The sequence below is a fragment of the Schistocerca serialis genome, chromosome 1 (assembly GCF_023864345.2).
Source record: "Schistocerca serialis cubense isolate TAMUIC-IGC-003099 chromosome 1, iqSchSeri2.2, whole genome shotgun sequence".
Classification (NCBI taxonomy): domain Eukaryota; kingdom Metazoa; phylum Arthropoda; class Insecta; order Orthoptera; family Acrididae; genus Schistocerca; species Schistocerca serialis.
Genome location: NC_064638.1, coordinates 108,855,810 through 108,869,825, shown reverse-complemented (window position 1 = coordinate 108,869,825; position 14,016 = coordinate 108,855,810). Strand labels below are relative to the sequence as shown.

General features: G+C 39.6%; 1 pseudogene; it reads left to right on the top strand.

Moving 5' to 3' along the window:
• The first annotated feature begins 12,897 nt into the window (after window positions 1–12,897).
• Window positions 12,898–13,015, top strand: LOC126424867 (5S ribosomal RNA; annotated as a pseudogene).
• The last annotated feature ends 1,001 nt before the right edge of the window (window positions 13,016–14,016 follow it).

The following is a 14,016-nucleotide window of genomic DNA, read 5'->3' as shown; positions in this document are numbered from 1 at the left end:
AGTTATGGCAATACCGACAGTACTATATGGCGAATAAGGTTGGGCGTTAAGAATCAGAAGACATAAGAAAACTTGAATCATCAGAAACAAAGTTTCTTCGGACAGTGAAAGGCCGCACAAGAGAAGACGAAATAAGAAATTAAGGATTAAGGAAGGAACTGTGATCGTAGCCATTACCTGAAAAAGTAATCAAACAAAATCAGGATTGTAAAGAGCATGTACTGCACATGTCACCTTAGAGAATCACTCGGTATATGATGGAATAAAATCCTACTAGAATAAAAAGTGTGGAAAGGTCGAGGAGGAGATGGATGTATATGTAATAGGGCATCCTCCAGCCCCCCCCCCTCCCCCGTTAATCTCCTCAATGGTAAAACCACAAATCGCATACTACTGTAACCTAAAACCATGATATTAATTGCTAACTGAAACCGTGGCCAAACGAAAAAACGGAAGAATAATTTTGTCTTTTAGTTGTCTGTACTTTCTGTAGAGGATGTTTCAAAGTAACTCTGTAACTAGGTCTTGAATCTGGACAAATGTTAGTCTTTATCTAACAAGAAAGTGGTTGAAACATAGGCTGAAAAGGTTTCGAAAGCCTTCCCTAGTTTACCGAAAATCACTTGAATGACATATTTTCAAAACTACAGTGGTCAAATGATGCTGACGTATCGTTTGCGTCAGAACCGCACATCTTATTAGACAGGTTTAGTGATATTACTGTCATGCAGTTGTGACAAGAAATTACAGAGTAAAAATACATTGAATATGGATGTGCAACAACATAAACTCTCTTACTGACCTACAGTCCCAGAGAAATTGTTGGACGGGAATCGTGGAGAATGCTCATAGAAAAATGCAGATTGAAAACGTTTTAAGACAAACAACGAAGTCATTTTTATATCTTTCAGTATCAGAAACCAGTAATCTAAATAAAAATTGGCTGCAGTTTGTTCCACATTTTAGACAGAACTCCCTAACATTGCGTAATATGTACAGGGAAATATGAAGAGTTCATTACCCTAATTAAAGAGAAAGCTTTAAGTGCAGGTACATCTGTTTACTTGAGACTTAATCGAAGACTTGATTGTAAAAGCGGAACAGTATTTTCAAAGCGACTTGTTAATCTGTTATGAGTGGTAGACCCTTCACAAAAATGTGGGAAATGAAAATGAGACCAAATGTTTTTTTTTTTTTTTTTTTTTTTTCGTCTGTGTGACGGCGAGTATCCCGTACTGTAAGAAATCAGCGCTTCGATCGATGTTCCATTAGGAGTAATGAACTAGAGAAAATATACCATACAGGTTACGAAACCATATAATCTTTGGCGGGTGTCATCAGATTTACGCAGAAGAAAGGTTCGACATGTGTAAAGAGACTGCTAAAATTAAATCTGATTAAATAGTGGTGTTTTGTGGAATAATAGTTGCCTCCTACTTCTATCACTATGAACTAGTGGTCCAGGTGAACTCTGTACTTGTGCTTCAAGCAACCTTTTCGAAATAAAACTAACTGGTGTTAAGTGTTTTGAAGAATAACGTATGTCTGATGCAGTGACAGTTTTTTGGAAGGATAAAACTAATGTGTGAATACAGCTTTAGAAAGGCACAGAGGACACTAATACTGGCCTCACTCCGACAGCCACTGATGATTATAGTTTTCTAACTCGCATTTTACAAAAATGGTACGGGTGTGGCCACTACTTCACTCTGGCTTTCCAGCACTCTCGCAGCTGGTGTTTGTTTGATAGTAGCCCCATGGGTTGAACACCATTCGCTGATGTTGCATTCTTAAATCGAATTACGTATACGCTGGTCTGTTTGTTTATCTGGTTAGAAGCTGCTGTGATACTAACTACATGTTTGTTGACTGATACACGGAATGTGGAGGAAGTGACTGATCTGTTGGGACCTGTGCACAGTTTGGTTGCTCATCACGAAAATTCGTACAGTGGAACTATAGTACTGACATCACACCATAGCTAAGCTCCCTTGTCACTTATATATCGTCCGACTGGCATTGTCATTGCGGATATTCGTCATCCTGACGAGACAGCTGAAGTTCTGCTGGGCATGCTCATCGACTGCAGAGCGAGCTGTTCAGTCGCACCTACCGATGACCAGAGTTCAGGCGTTACTGCCTTCATGGGAGACGCTGGGCGCCATAATGCTGTCTATAGATGCCCTGCAGTTCTGTGCCTGTGGCTTCTTTAATGTAAACATGTCTCTCTTTGCATCAGTTATGGGTGGAGCTGTGGCATACATAGTGATACGTCTCCAATTTTCTGAATACACTATCAATCAGGTTTCTGGATATAAAGTTTGAGAGCAACCTGAGTCAGAAATTATCTTTGCTTGTTGGCTTGTGTTTTCTCTCTTATTGAGAATTATTATTGTATATGTCAGATGATACATGTAAATTCCCTATGTTCGACGTTCCATGCGAGTAATTTCAAGTAAACTGAGTGCTGTTTGTACAAAGAAAACGTTATTAATGCCAGTTTAATGGAGGGAAAGAAGGGACCTACTGAAGGAAAGTGGTAACGGAGCTATATAATCGATTTAGAGATCGTAAGAATTTTCTGTAAAACGTAATTTGAAGTATATGAAATGAAATCGTGTCGATAAGATGTCAAATGGTACCCAATAAAGTGGCGTTATTCAAATGAAAATTTCACAAAGAAGCCAAAAAACTGCTCGTCTTTAGAGTAGGTTGTAATTGCACTTGTCTATATTGTTGGATGCGTGAGATTTTTCTATCTGAGAACATCAGAATTTAATAATTGGAAGGTACATAAAGATATCTCAGACTGCCAACGATTTTGTAATAATGTTTTAATAGGTCCAGACTGAGTTGACTGACTGTAGGACACATATGAACAGAGTACCAAACACAGTTGATGATATTCTCGTAGGTTCTTCCTTCTGTAAAGAGCGCTGCACGCTGCAACGAGAATCAGCCTTGTTTGTAACGGTATAGCATCTGCATTTAAATATGTACTTTGAAACCACCATGATGCGCATAGCAGAGAGTACTGGCTGTCCTACAACTTATTACAGTGCCTTCCCATTTCATCTACATTCGTGATCTCCTCGGGAGGTATAAGTAGGGGGAAGCGATATATTCGATACCTCATCCAGAAACGCACCCTCTCGAAATCCGGACAGCAAGCTAGAACGCGATGCAGTGCGCCTATCTTGCAGAGTCTGCCACTTGAGTTTGCTAAACATCTCCGTAACGCTTACCAAATAACGCTGTGACGAAACGCGCCGCTCTTCTTTGGATCTTCTCTATCTCCTCTGTCAACCCGACCTGGTACGGATCCCACAATGATGAGCAATACTCAAGTATAGGTCGAACGAGTATTTTGTAAGCCACCTCCTTTGTTGATGGACTACATTTTCTAAGGACTCTCCCAATGAATCTCAACCTGGCACCCGCCTTATCAACAATTAATTTTATTTGATCATTCCACTTCAAATCGTTCCGCAAGCATACTCCCAGATATTTTACAGAAGTAACTGCTACCAGTGTTCGTTCCGCTATCATATAATCATACAATAAAGGATCCTGCTTTCTATGTATTCGCAATACATTAAATTTGTCTATGTTAATGGTCAGTTGCCACTCCCTGCACCAAGTGCCTATCTGCTGCAGATCTTCCTGTATTTCGCTGCAATTTTCTAATGCTGCAACTTCTCTGTATACTACAGCATCATCCGTGAAAAGCCGCATGGAACTTCCGACACTATATACTAGGTCATTTATATATATTGTGAAGTCAACTGTGGTGTATCCGAGGGTTTTGATCTAGGCCCTCTGCTCTTCTTAGTTTTATTAATGATTTTCCTAACCATCTAACAAGAACAGAATCAGTACTTTTTCCAGACGATGTGAGCCTTTTTATCAAGGGAGTTAGTGAAGCCGACCTACAAGAAAAAATAATGTCAACAATGAATGAGGCAGCTGAATGGTTCAAATACAATTACTTAATTATAAATGACAAAAAACTACTTGGATGAATTTTAGGCACATAAGGAACAAAGTAAAAAATAACATAAGAGTAGAGATTGGAAAATGTCCCATAGAACAAACTTCTTGTACAAAATTTTTAGGTGTATGGCTGGACAATAACTTACGATGGGAAAAACATTAACTATTGAATAAAAAACTTTGTAAATGCTATTATAGTATAAGTAAACTACAAGACACAGTAATATGTGCCTACTACTCTACATACATAGTAATATAAGATATGGTATTACATTTTGGGGGAATACAGGTTTCACAAAAAGTTGTTTTAAGCTCGAAAATAGAGCTATTTGTGTTATGAAGGGTGTTGTCTGCAGAGATTTATGTAGAGGACTCTGTAAGGAATTGAAAATTTTGATCATCCCTAGTTTATTCATCTATGAATCCGTATGTTTCCTGAAGTCAAATCAAGAATTCTCTCCTCTAAACAGTGAAGTACATGACTATCAAACCAGAAACAGGCATGATTTTCTTAGAAACATACATTTAAAAGCCCTGTACCAAAATAGTGTGATGTATCTAACCAAAATAATGTTCAATGCCTTACCAAAAGAAATAAAAAATGTACGAAACTTACATATATTTAAACAAGAATTAAAGAGGCTACTATTAGGTTAACGTTTCTATAATGTTTCTTTGTATCTAAAGAGATAGTGCTCATCTTTTGATTTTTCTGCATAAATCTTTCTTTGCAAATTGCACATAAAAGGAAGACAAAATATGTAAAGTGTAATTAAGAAAATGTTATTTCCCTTAACAGTTGAAAACATAAATCATGCTCTCGCTCTTCCTCTCTCACTTTCCGATATCATGTGTACGATAAATTGAATTGAATTGAAGTATGTATATTCTCCTTTATAACAAATACAGGAGACCTGATCTTCACTGTTTGATGTACTACATGTAACCACTTATTGACTCTGTAGAGAGTTTTTCTAACTTGTAATAGAGTTATGTACAAGCCATCAATACTCTGGTACCTGTGGATAACGATTCGTAGGTCAAATATTTTTCACGTGAGATCAGCACAACACTTGTGGGAGCCTTTGACATGGTTACAAACCAGAAGACCGCAGTTAGTTTAGGAACAATACTACAGTTGGGAGCTGCATCCCCATCTTGTGAGTGAAGGTAGCTGACTTCAGCACTTCAAAAAGTTGGTGGAAGCATCTGAGAATGACATCAGAACCCAGATGACAGATATCATTGATGCTGACAAAGAATGCAACTCTAAACTTCCGCATGAAACGTTATGGAATCACTGATTAAACGCTTCTGTGAGCAATGTAACTAGCACAATCTTGACATCACGATCCCTGCAGAGGCGATACGGAAGGGATGTAGCACACTGGTAGATTTCGCTGCATGGTGTTCAAGCCGAAAGCAAAAAGTTTATATATTCTTTTATATTTTGCACTTGAAGTTGGTGCCTGAAACTTTGTAAGTACGCTTTCATAGGATGTTTTGCGTCTCTCTTCAAGCGTCTGCTAGTTCAGTTTTTCCAGCATCCAATGACACTCTTCCATGCGCCAAACAAACCTGTGACTACTATTCTGGGTTGGATCGCACAACAGTTTCGTTAGCAGTCTCCTTCGTAGAATAATTGCATTTTCCTGGTATACAGCCAATGATCCAAAGTATGCCACCTGCTTTTCCTACTGCGGAACCTACGTGATCTGTGACTAATTGGTTCTCTAGTTATTGGCTACCACATTGTTTGTCATTGTCTTCATTGAGCTGCTATTTAATTAACGATTGGGCCTCCGTGAAAATAAATAAATAATATGTGCAATCAGCCATATTTTGTAAAGCTGTCTTCGACTGAAAGTCTTGTCTCTACCCTTTGTGATACTTTTCCCCGAGCTGCTTGTAAGTAATGGTTTGAACGAAAACTGAATTTTCCGACAGCACCGCCTAGCAAAGTGATCATCTTATTTTTAACAACAGATTTTTATGAATCCAAAATATAGAGCCACCACATTAGGAGTGTTTAGAACTGACTTCTTCGTTTTAAACAGTGAATCGAGCTAGTTATTTAGTGACATTCTCGCAGGTACAGTTACAAAATAATAAATTATTTTTATAACTAATTTAATTCGTTGTTATGGAGCACTTGTGCCTTAGCCTCCCCAGCTGATCAAACAATTTGTCAAATTTCGTTTATTAGTTCACTGCTTTATGCTCTAGCTGGTGTTTGAGAGAAATTTGGAATGACGACCAGTTTGTCAAATAAGTTTGATCGTTTACGGTTCCGTTTGTCAGACAAAAGCCAGAAGGCTGTTAGACTTCCGAGATGCCAAGCCGACCACATGTAAATATTTCGTCGCACATTTTGATCGAAAACGAAACTGTGTCGCAGTTCATTTCGTTAACCGTTAGGTCCGAAAATTGTGGGATTCATCAAAATTTTAGGTAAGCGTTGACAGCTGGAGTAGACTTTTGCGTAAATGTGTCTCCTTTTCCAGTACGAGGCCGTGAAGTAATTGTAACAAATTTTTAGAAGGTTGTACATTCTCAGAAAACTGAAGTAATCATAAGATTTTGAGTGTGATATTTGTTTCAGCAGATTTTCGTGGGTATATTCATCCCTCATTTTCCACCAAACTGAAGTACTCATAAGATTTTGTGTGTGATATTTATTTCAGCAGTTTTTCATGGGTATATTCTTCCCTCAAGTGACTGGTTTCCTGAATGTGAAAGTGAGCTGCCTCCATATATAGACAAGAAACGTAATGCTCGTATACAGGTTATGAATAATCCTAAAGACCAACGAGCAGTAGCTGACTACAAGGCCTGCAAAGCAGATCTACAACGAGTTTCCCGCCATTGCGCAAATATATATTGGACCAACCTTTGTAAAACTATTCAGATCTGCCGAGACAAAGGAAGGCATGTATGAAGGCATCAAAAAGGCCATTGTACCAACAAGCAGGAAGTTCGCTGCAATAAAAGATCTAAATGGAGACCCAATCAACAATAAAAACCAGCAGCTAGATAGGTGGGTGCAGCACTATGCTAAACTATACTCAGAAGAGGTCAACATTTCTTCAGAAGGTCTGGGTACTTTACCAACTTACCCAGTTATGTCTGAGCTTGATGATCCTCCCACTGTTGACGAATTAAAACTCGCACTTAAAAGTCTAAAGTTAGGCAAGAGTACAGGCCGTGATAACTTACCAGCAGAAATCATCAAACTTGACTGCGTTTTGTCGATATTGTATCAAGTCCTACTGCAGTGCCGGGAAGAAGGCAAAGTACCTCAGCACATGCGAGATGCAAATATAGTAACAATCTGTAAGGGAAATGGCGACAGAGGTAATTGTAACAACTATAGAGGAATATCTCTCTTGAGCATTGCTGGAAAGGCATATGCAAGGATAATCCTGAAGAGACTGGAAACCTTGGCTGCACGGATCTACCCTGAGTCACAGTGTGGATTTCGAACTGGCAGATTCACAAGTGACATGATATTCACCTTGCGCCAACTACAAGAGAAGTGCCGCGAACACAGAGTGCCATTATATGTGGCTTTTGTTGACCTCAACAAAGCCTTTGATACCGTCAGTAGGGAGGGACTCTATAGCATATTGGAAAAACATGGATGTCCCCCAACTTTGCTGTCTTTAACAAGATCTTTTCATGACAATATGCGTGGATCTGTTATGTTCGATGGCAGTACATCTAAACCATTCGGTATGAACTGTGGCGTAAGACAAGGCTGTGTGTTGGCACCTACACTTTTTGGAATTTTCCTCTCGGGTCTGCTCCAAGTGGCTTTCGAGAATTGCAATGTTGGAGTACATCTGCACACTAGGAAAGATGGAAGACTTTTCAATGTCAGTCTTCTGAAGAGTAAGACAAAGCGCTACGAGATAGTAGCTCGTGAACTCCTTTATGCTGATGACGCTGCAATTGTTGCTAACTCCGCAGAAGAGCTGCAAGAGCTAGTATCAAGATTTAGTCACAAGACCGTAATTATAGTTCAGGGTACTAGCACAAAGCCGAATATCACACTAGATGGCACTACTCTGCAAGTCGTAGATAACTTCTGCTATCTTGGATCTACTATAGAATCAAATATGTCTGTTGACAAGGAAATTGATTCTGGCATTGGTAGAGCTGCGACAATTTTTGGCAAACTCTCTACACGTGTTTGGAAAAACAACAAACTCTCTTTGACCACTAAAATTCTTGTATATCAAACTTGCGTCCTCAGCATCCTTTTGTATGCATCTGAAACATGGACTACCTATGCCAAACAAGAACGTCGCCTTAATGCTTTCCACTTGCGGTGCCTGAGATCCATCCTCGGAGTAACGTGGAAGGACCGAGTGACCAACAAAGCAGTGCTATCTAAAACTAACTGCAACAGTATTTTAGCTATCTTGAAGCAGAGACCTCCGCTGGCTGGGACACGTCCACCGTATGGATCCTGACAGATTACCACGTGAGGTGATGTTTGGAGAGATCTCTATAACCAAAAGAGCTGTAGGACGTCCTGTATTGAGGTTCAAGGACTCCTGTAAACGAGATATGGAGAGCTTTGGAATCAACACAAACAGATGGGAGGCGCGGGCTAGCATGAGACCAGAGTGGCGTGATGATATATCATCTGGAATATCGAAGCATGATGAAGGCTTGTTAGATAGATTAAGGCAGAAAAAGCTTCGCAATGCTACCACTGCTCCTGCCTCAGCAGCCAGATACACTTGTGACAGTTGCGGCAAGAGATGCCGTGCTGCCATTGGCTTGACAAGTCATATGAAAAAATGCAACCCATAAACACACAGACACTGCAACAATCATCTACCAAGATGTCGTGGCCAATATGTATATATATTCATCCCTCATTTTCAACCATTCCTTGCACTAGCGTCTAGTCTTTTTGTCCCGTCTAGTCTTTTTGTCCTTTACACACTGTGCTAAAATCAATGTGAAAAATGCACTGTCAGCATTAGAGTCGGTCACGTCAGTCTTCAGGCTTGCTCGTAGCTCGCTACCGCTGTGAGTCGTACTTACAGCCACGAGATGCAGTGGGAACGGGCGAGCCTACGGCGGATCTCCTGCTATGGCTTCCCACTGCGCTCGTGAGGCTCGTAGACACTCCAGTGTCTTCTCCTACAAAGGTATGACGACGAAAGAGCACGTTCTGTGAATGTTAGCAGAGAGACATACGTTCTGCTCGACAAACCCGGAACAAGCCGGCGTAATTCCTACTGGTATGAGTTCAATGTACGAGTCTAATTTTGTTATGAATTTGCATCATTTCGTCTTAGAGGAACGATGTGCCACGATAATTTCATCAGACTTTCCCTAAGTTTACTCTTACACCCATGTCAAACAAGATTTATTTTTATATCTGTTTCTCTATGTAATAGTGACAGGTTAAAACCTGCAGTATATTATTACAGCATACAGTATATTTGCGAATTTTACTACGGATGTGGACTTTGCGCGCTCGTAACAGGTATGTTTTGAGGGCAAGTGAAGCAAAGACGCTATGCTGACTTAAAACATTCGCATTAAACGCTGCTAATTGCTCCCAATTGCTATCTGCAGAAGCTATTAAAACTAAATTTCATTTGTTCTCGTACCTACTTCAAGTGTTCGCTTCATCTGTTTAAGATTTCCAGAGAGAGGTGCGATCTGTATTTAATAGTAGAAATAAATTAGTCTGTGCCAAGGTATTTTGAATGTATGATTTTAATTATCACATTATCACAAGAGTTGAATTAATTACTGATGCATTTCACTGAATGCGCAGTTTTTTGAAAAGTCCTCAGCTGCACTAATTGAAATTTTGTCGCTGAGTCTCGGGCTATTAAGGTCTAAATTTGCTAATGTGCCTTCTGCTTTAATGGACTAATAGAGGGGTGTAGCGCAACGATCCGTTACCTGTTGCGCGTTTATTACATAAAACGACACAGTTTTTAACCTGCGCTATATTTTTACGAGCCCGATACAAAGTTCATTGACATTTCATTGCTTCAGAAAACTCGATTAACGACAGATAGCCAAGAAGTTAGACGTGTGCTATAGCTTCCATGGAGTGATTCTTGATAAGAAACAATAAGACACAGGTAAACAAGAACAAGTGTGTATTACGAGTACAGTATAGAGGTTTAATAATAAAGGAAAACTCTTCTTAATAAAAAAATAATACAACTCAGGCGCTAACAGGCATACGCCTGGAACAAAGTGAATAAACGTAGTGGGACATGAATACTATGCCATGATAGTCCCTATCCACGGAGATTCAGCATTCACCGTAGTTGTCCAACAGGTACTTCCTGGGATAACGCTGGAAAGTCGTATGCCCGCTGCAGTGGCTTCCAGCCGGGCTGGAAGAGTCGGCACATGAATTACCCGAAAACTCCAGTGGAGCCAACTGCTGTCGTGTAGGCTTGCGCCGCCCTATATAGCCGGGACAGGGAGGAATTCGAGCCGATCCAGTTCCACACAAGTGACACAACGCAGATAATAAGTCCCTGGCACAGAGGACCTTTGGTGGCGGTGGTCCTGCCTTCTGTCGTCCTTGTTCTGATCGACGCATTCCGGGGACGCTACGCCCTGTACATATACAAAATCGCGATGCTATAGTGTCTGAGGGGCTGCCGGTCCGTTCAGGCGAACGGCGGTTACAAATCAAGGTGCACATTACAAACTATCAAAACTGATGCTTTTCTTTTGCTCATAGGCTAATTCATGTTAACTCAGTTCTATATAAAGCTGGAAAACTCAGTCACAGACGATGGTCGCCGTTAAAAATAATAAAATAAAATAAATGGTCAATACTTTTGCGAACGGATTATAAAATGTGCTACTTTGACTTCATCGAGTTTTGGATTATATCTACAATGTATTAGCGGCAATGTCCTCCAGATTTGAGGTTGGGGCATTGTGGGAATAATAACCATAAAATTTTTCGCTTTACTTTTTGCTGACTTATAGTTTCCGAAAAAATTACTTCGTTATGTTAAGAGAAAAAAACTAGGAGCTGTATTCGACGGAACAGAAGCTTATTCTAGAAGCTAATTCCAGGTTGTTGCTGAAAGGGATTCTTTTGATCCCACGGATGATGTTCAACGTCGAAAAGAGAGATGTAAAGTGTTACTCCTATATAAAGGAAGCACAACGAGCATGAAAGACATACGTGCAAAAGTATCACACATTCGACATCTACAACAGTTTCGAACCGCAACAAAGAGACAGTGAGGAACAAGCGTGTGCAATTGTGCAAGTTGGATCTACGGCCGTTCAACATTGTCAGAGAGGAATGGTTTATTAGCCTTTCACAAGAACTCGTTGATATTGGTGGAAAGTGTGGGACAGTGAGAGCACAAGAAATTTTGCGTTCTCCGAGAACTGTCTCTCGACATATACAAGACATTATCTTAGCACCCGCTGCTTCGCTCGCGTAGACTGTATGGCCTGCAGAGATTTTTTTGTTTTTATTTAATCAAATTTCTATGTTGTTCATAAATTGCAACACGTTATAAGCTTTTCACGCTACGTAATGCCACATAAGCATTGTCTTTTCCGAATGCACTTCTAACCAAGAAGCGATTCTGGTAGCTGGAGCCCAAAGTTTTCTTACAGATACCTTTTGCGTCCTTACGGAGGTATTTCCATAGTACCTTTTGTACCCTAACAAACATTTCTTTAGATCTATCCGAGAAGTTAAATAACAGTTTTCATAAATTTCACTTTAAAATTTTTTAATGTAACGAAATACTTCCTTCAAATTTTTCATCCCCTGTTGCACTCCCTTAGGCGTAGAATTTCCAGAAACGCTAAAACACTATTTCCTTTTATTGCTAACTAAGAGGTTTAATAGCAGTTGTCATAGATGTAGCCTCAAAAAGTCTTTAGTTCTATAGTAGTTATTTATTTTCAAGAATACTTTCACCCACTATTTTACCTCCACATTGGTTGAACTTCCAAAATTTTGAAACACGTATTTTTTTATTTACTGAGTGAGAAACCAAATACCAGTTTTCGTATTTCTAGCTACAAAATTCCCTTAATAGCGACATACTTTCAGAAAGCCTTTTACCCCCTATTTCATGTCCTTTGAGTGGAATTTCGAACAATCCCTTATTAAGCCATGCCCACAAAATAAGATGCACACCCTTTCCAAACTTCAAGTTTCTGTCCTTAGCGATTTGGGCTGGGCGATGACGAATCAGTGAATCAGTCTGACCCTATTTCACCTCCTTAGCGGCTGAATTTCCAAAACAGTGAAACAAGTATTGTAACCAAGAGGCCAAACACCACCTTTCATAGACTTACCTTTAAAACGTTTTCGCAGAGAAATATTTTCATAAAACGTTTCACCCCATTTTTCGACCCCTTAGGGGTTGAATTTCCAAAAACAGTGACGTGTGTGTTTTATTTGTAACAGAGAAGCCAAATACAATTTTTCGTAAATTTAGTTTCAAAAACGCTTGCGCACTGAAATATTTCCATAAAAACTTTCAACACCAATTTCACTCCTATAGGGGTTGAATTTTCTAAAAGAGTGAAACACACACTTTTTTTTAACTGAGAAGCCAAATTTAATTTTTTATATATTTAGCTTCAAAAATGCTTTCATGATGAAATATTTTCATAAAAAATCTCATCCCCTATCTCACCCCCTTAAGGGTTCAATTTCCAAAAACACAGAAATGCATATTTTTGTACTTATGATCGAGAAGCCAAATACCAATGTTCATAGATGTAGCTCTAAAAACATTTTAGTAGTTCTTTAATAATATGTTTTCGAAAAACTTTTCATCCACCATGTCACCACTATAGTGTTAAATTTCCTTATTTCTGACCGAGAAATCACATACCAACTTTCTTACGTCTAGCTTCAAAAGTGCCAACGGCCTTGCCGCAGTGGTAACACCGGTTTCCGTCAGGTCACCGAAGTTAAGCACTGTCGGGCTGGGCTAGCACTCGGACGGGTGACCATCCGGTCCGCCGAGCGTTGTTGGCAAGTGCGTTGCACTCAGCCCTTGTGCGGCAAACTGAGGAGCTACTTGATTGAGAAGTAGCGGCTCCGGTCTCGTAAACTGACATACGGCCAGGAGAGCAGTGTGCTGACCACATGCCCCTCCATATCCGCATCCAGTGACGCCTGTGGGCTGAGGATGACACGGCGGCCGGTCGGTACCTTTGGGCCTACATCGCCTGTTCGGACGGAGTTTAGTTTAGTGCAGTTTTTAGCTTCAAAACTGCCTTAATAGCGCTAGCAGATAGTGTAGCATACTGCCTAGCAGGAAGGTATCAGCACTCTGAGGATTCTGGGAATCCGATGACCAGCACGAGTTGACACCAGCTAGAAATGGTCTCCTAAAATCTGGCTGGGCTTTCGTCAGTAAGGGATGAATATTATTACGACAGACAGATATAATTTTCATATTTCTGAATATGTGCCGTATCTAAAACTCGCCATCAAACAAAAATATATGACGACTGGAAATGTCCAACGACCTAAATGCATTATTTTTTCACAAAATTTGTTTTAGTGCTGTTGTGATCTCAGTATCCTGTTGTACGTTGTTAGACTTGTTCCAAGTATCAAAACACTGAAAAATGTTTCAAGCATTGTGAGAGTGTCTTCTCTATTTAGTTAACGCACAGTTTGTATGGTACGGAGAGTGCAGGTAGACTTTTGTTTTTTGCGCTCAAAGCTCATCCACAGATCCTAGATAAGATGGTTTGGAAGGCGATGTAGCAAATAAAAAAAATCTGAAACAAATTTTCATTTAAAAGTGAATATTAAGCTTGTCAGAAACATTTAAAATTATAATAACTGAACTATATAAATAGCATTATGTTTGATTACACAGACAGCATTAAAGCACTAAACATGTGCAGAAATCATATTTTATGTAACAATATCTTTATCTAATAGTATAAATCGTATATACATCAAGTCGTCCTACTAAGTAATTCATACGTAGAATAAAAGTTGTTGGTTGTCAGTAAATGTAG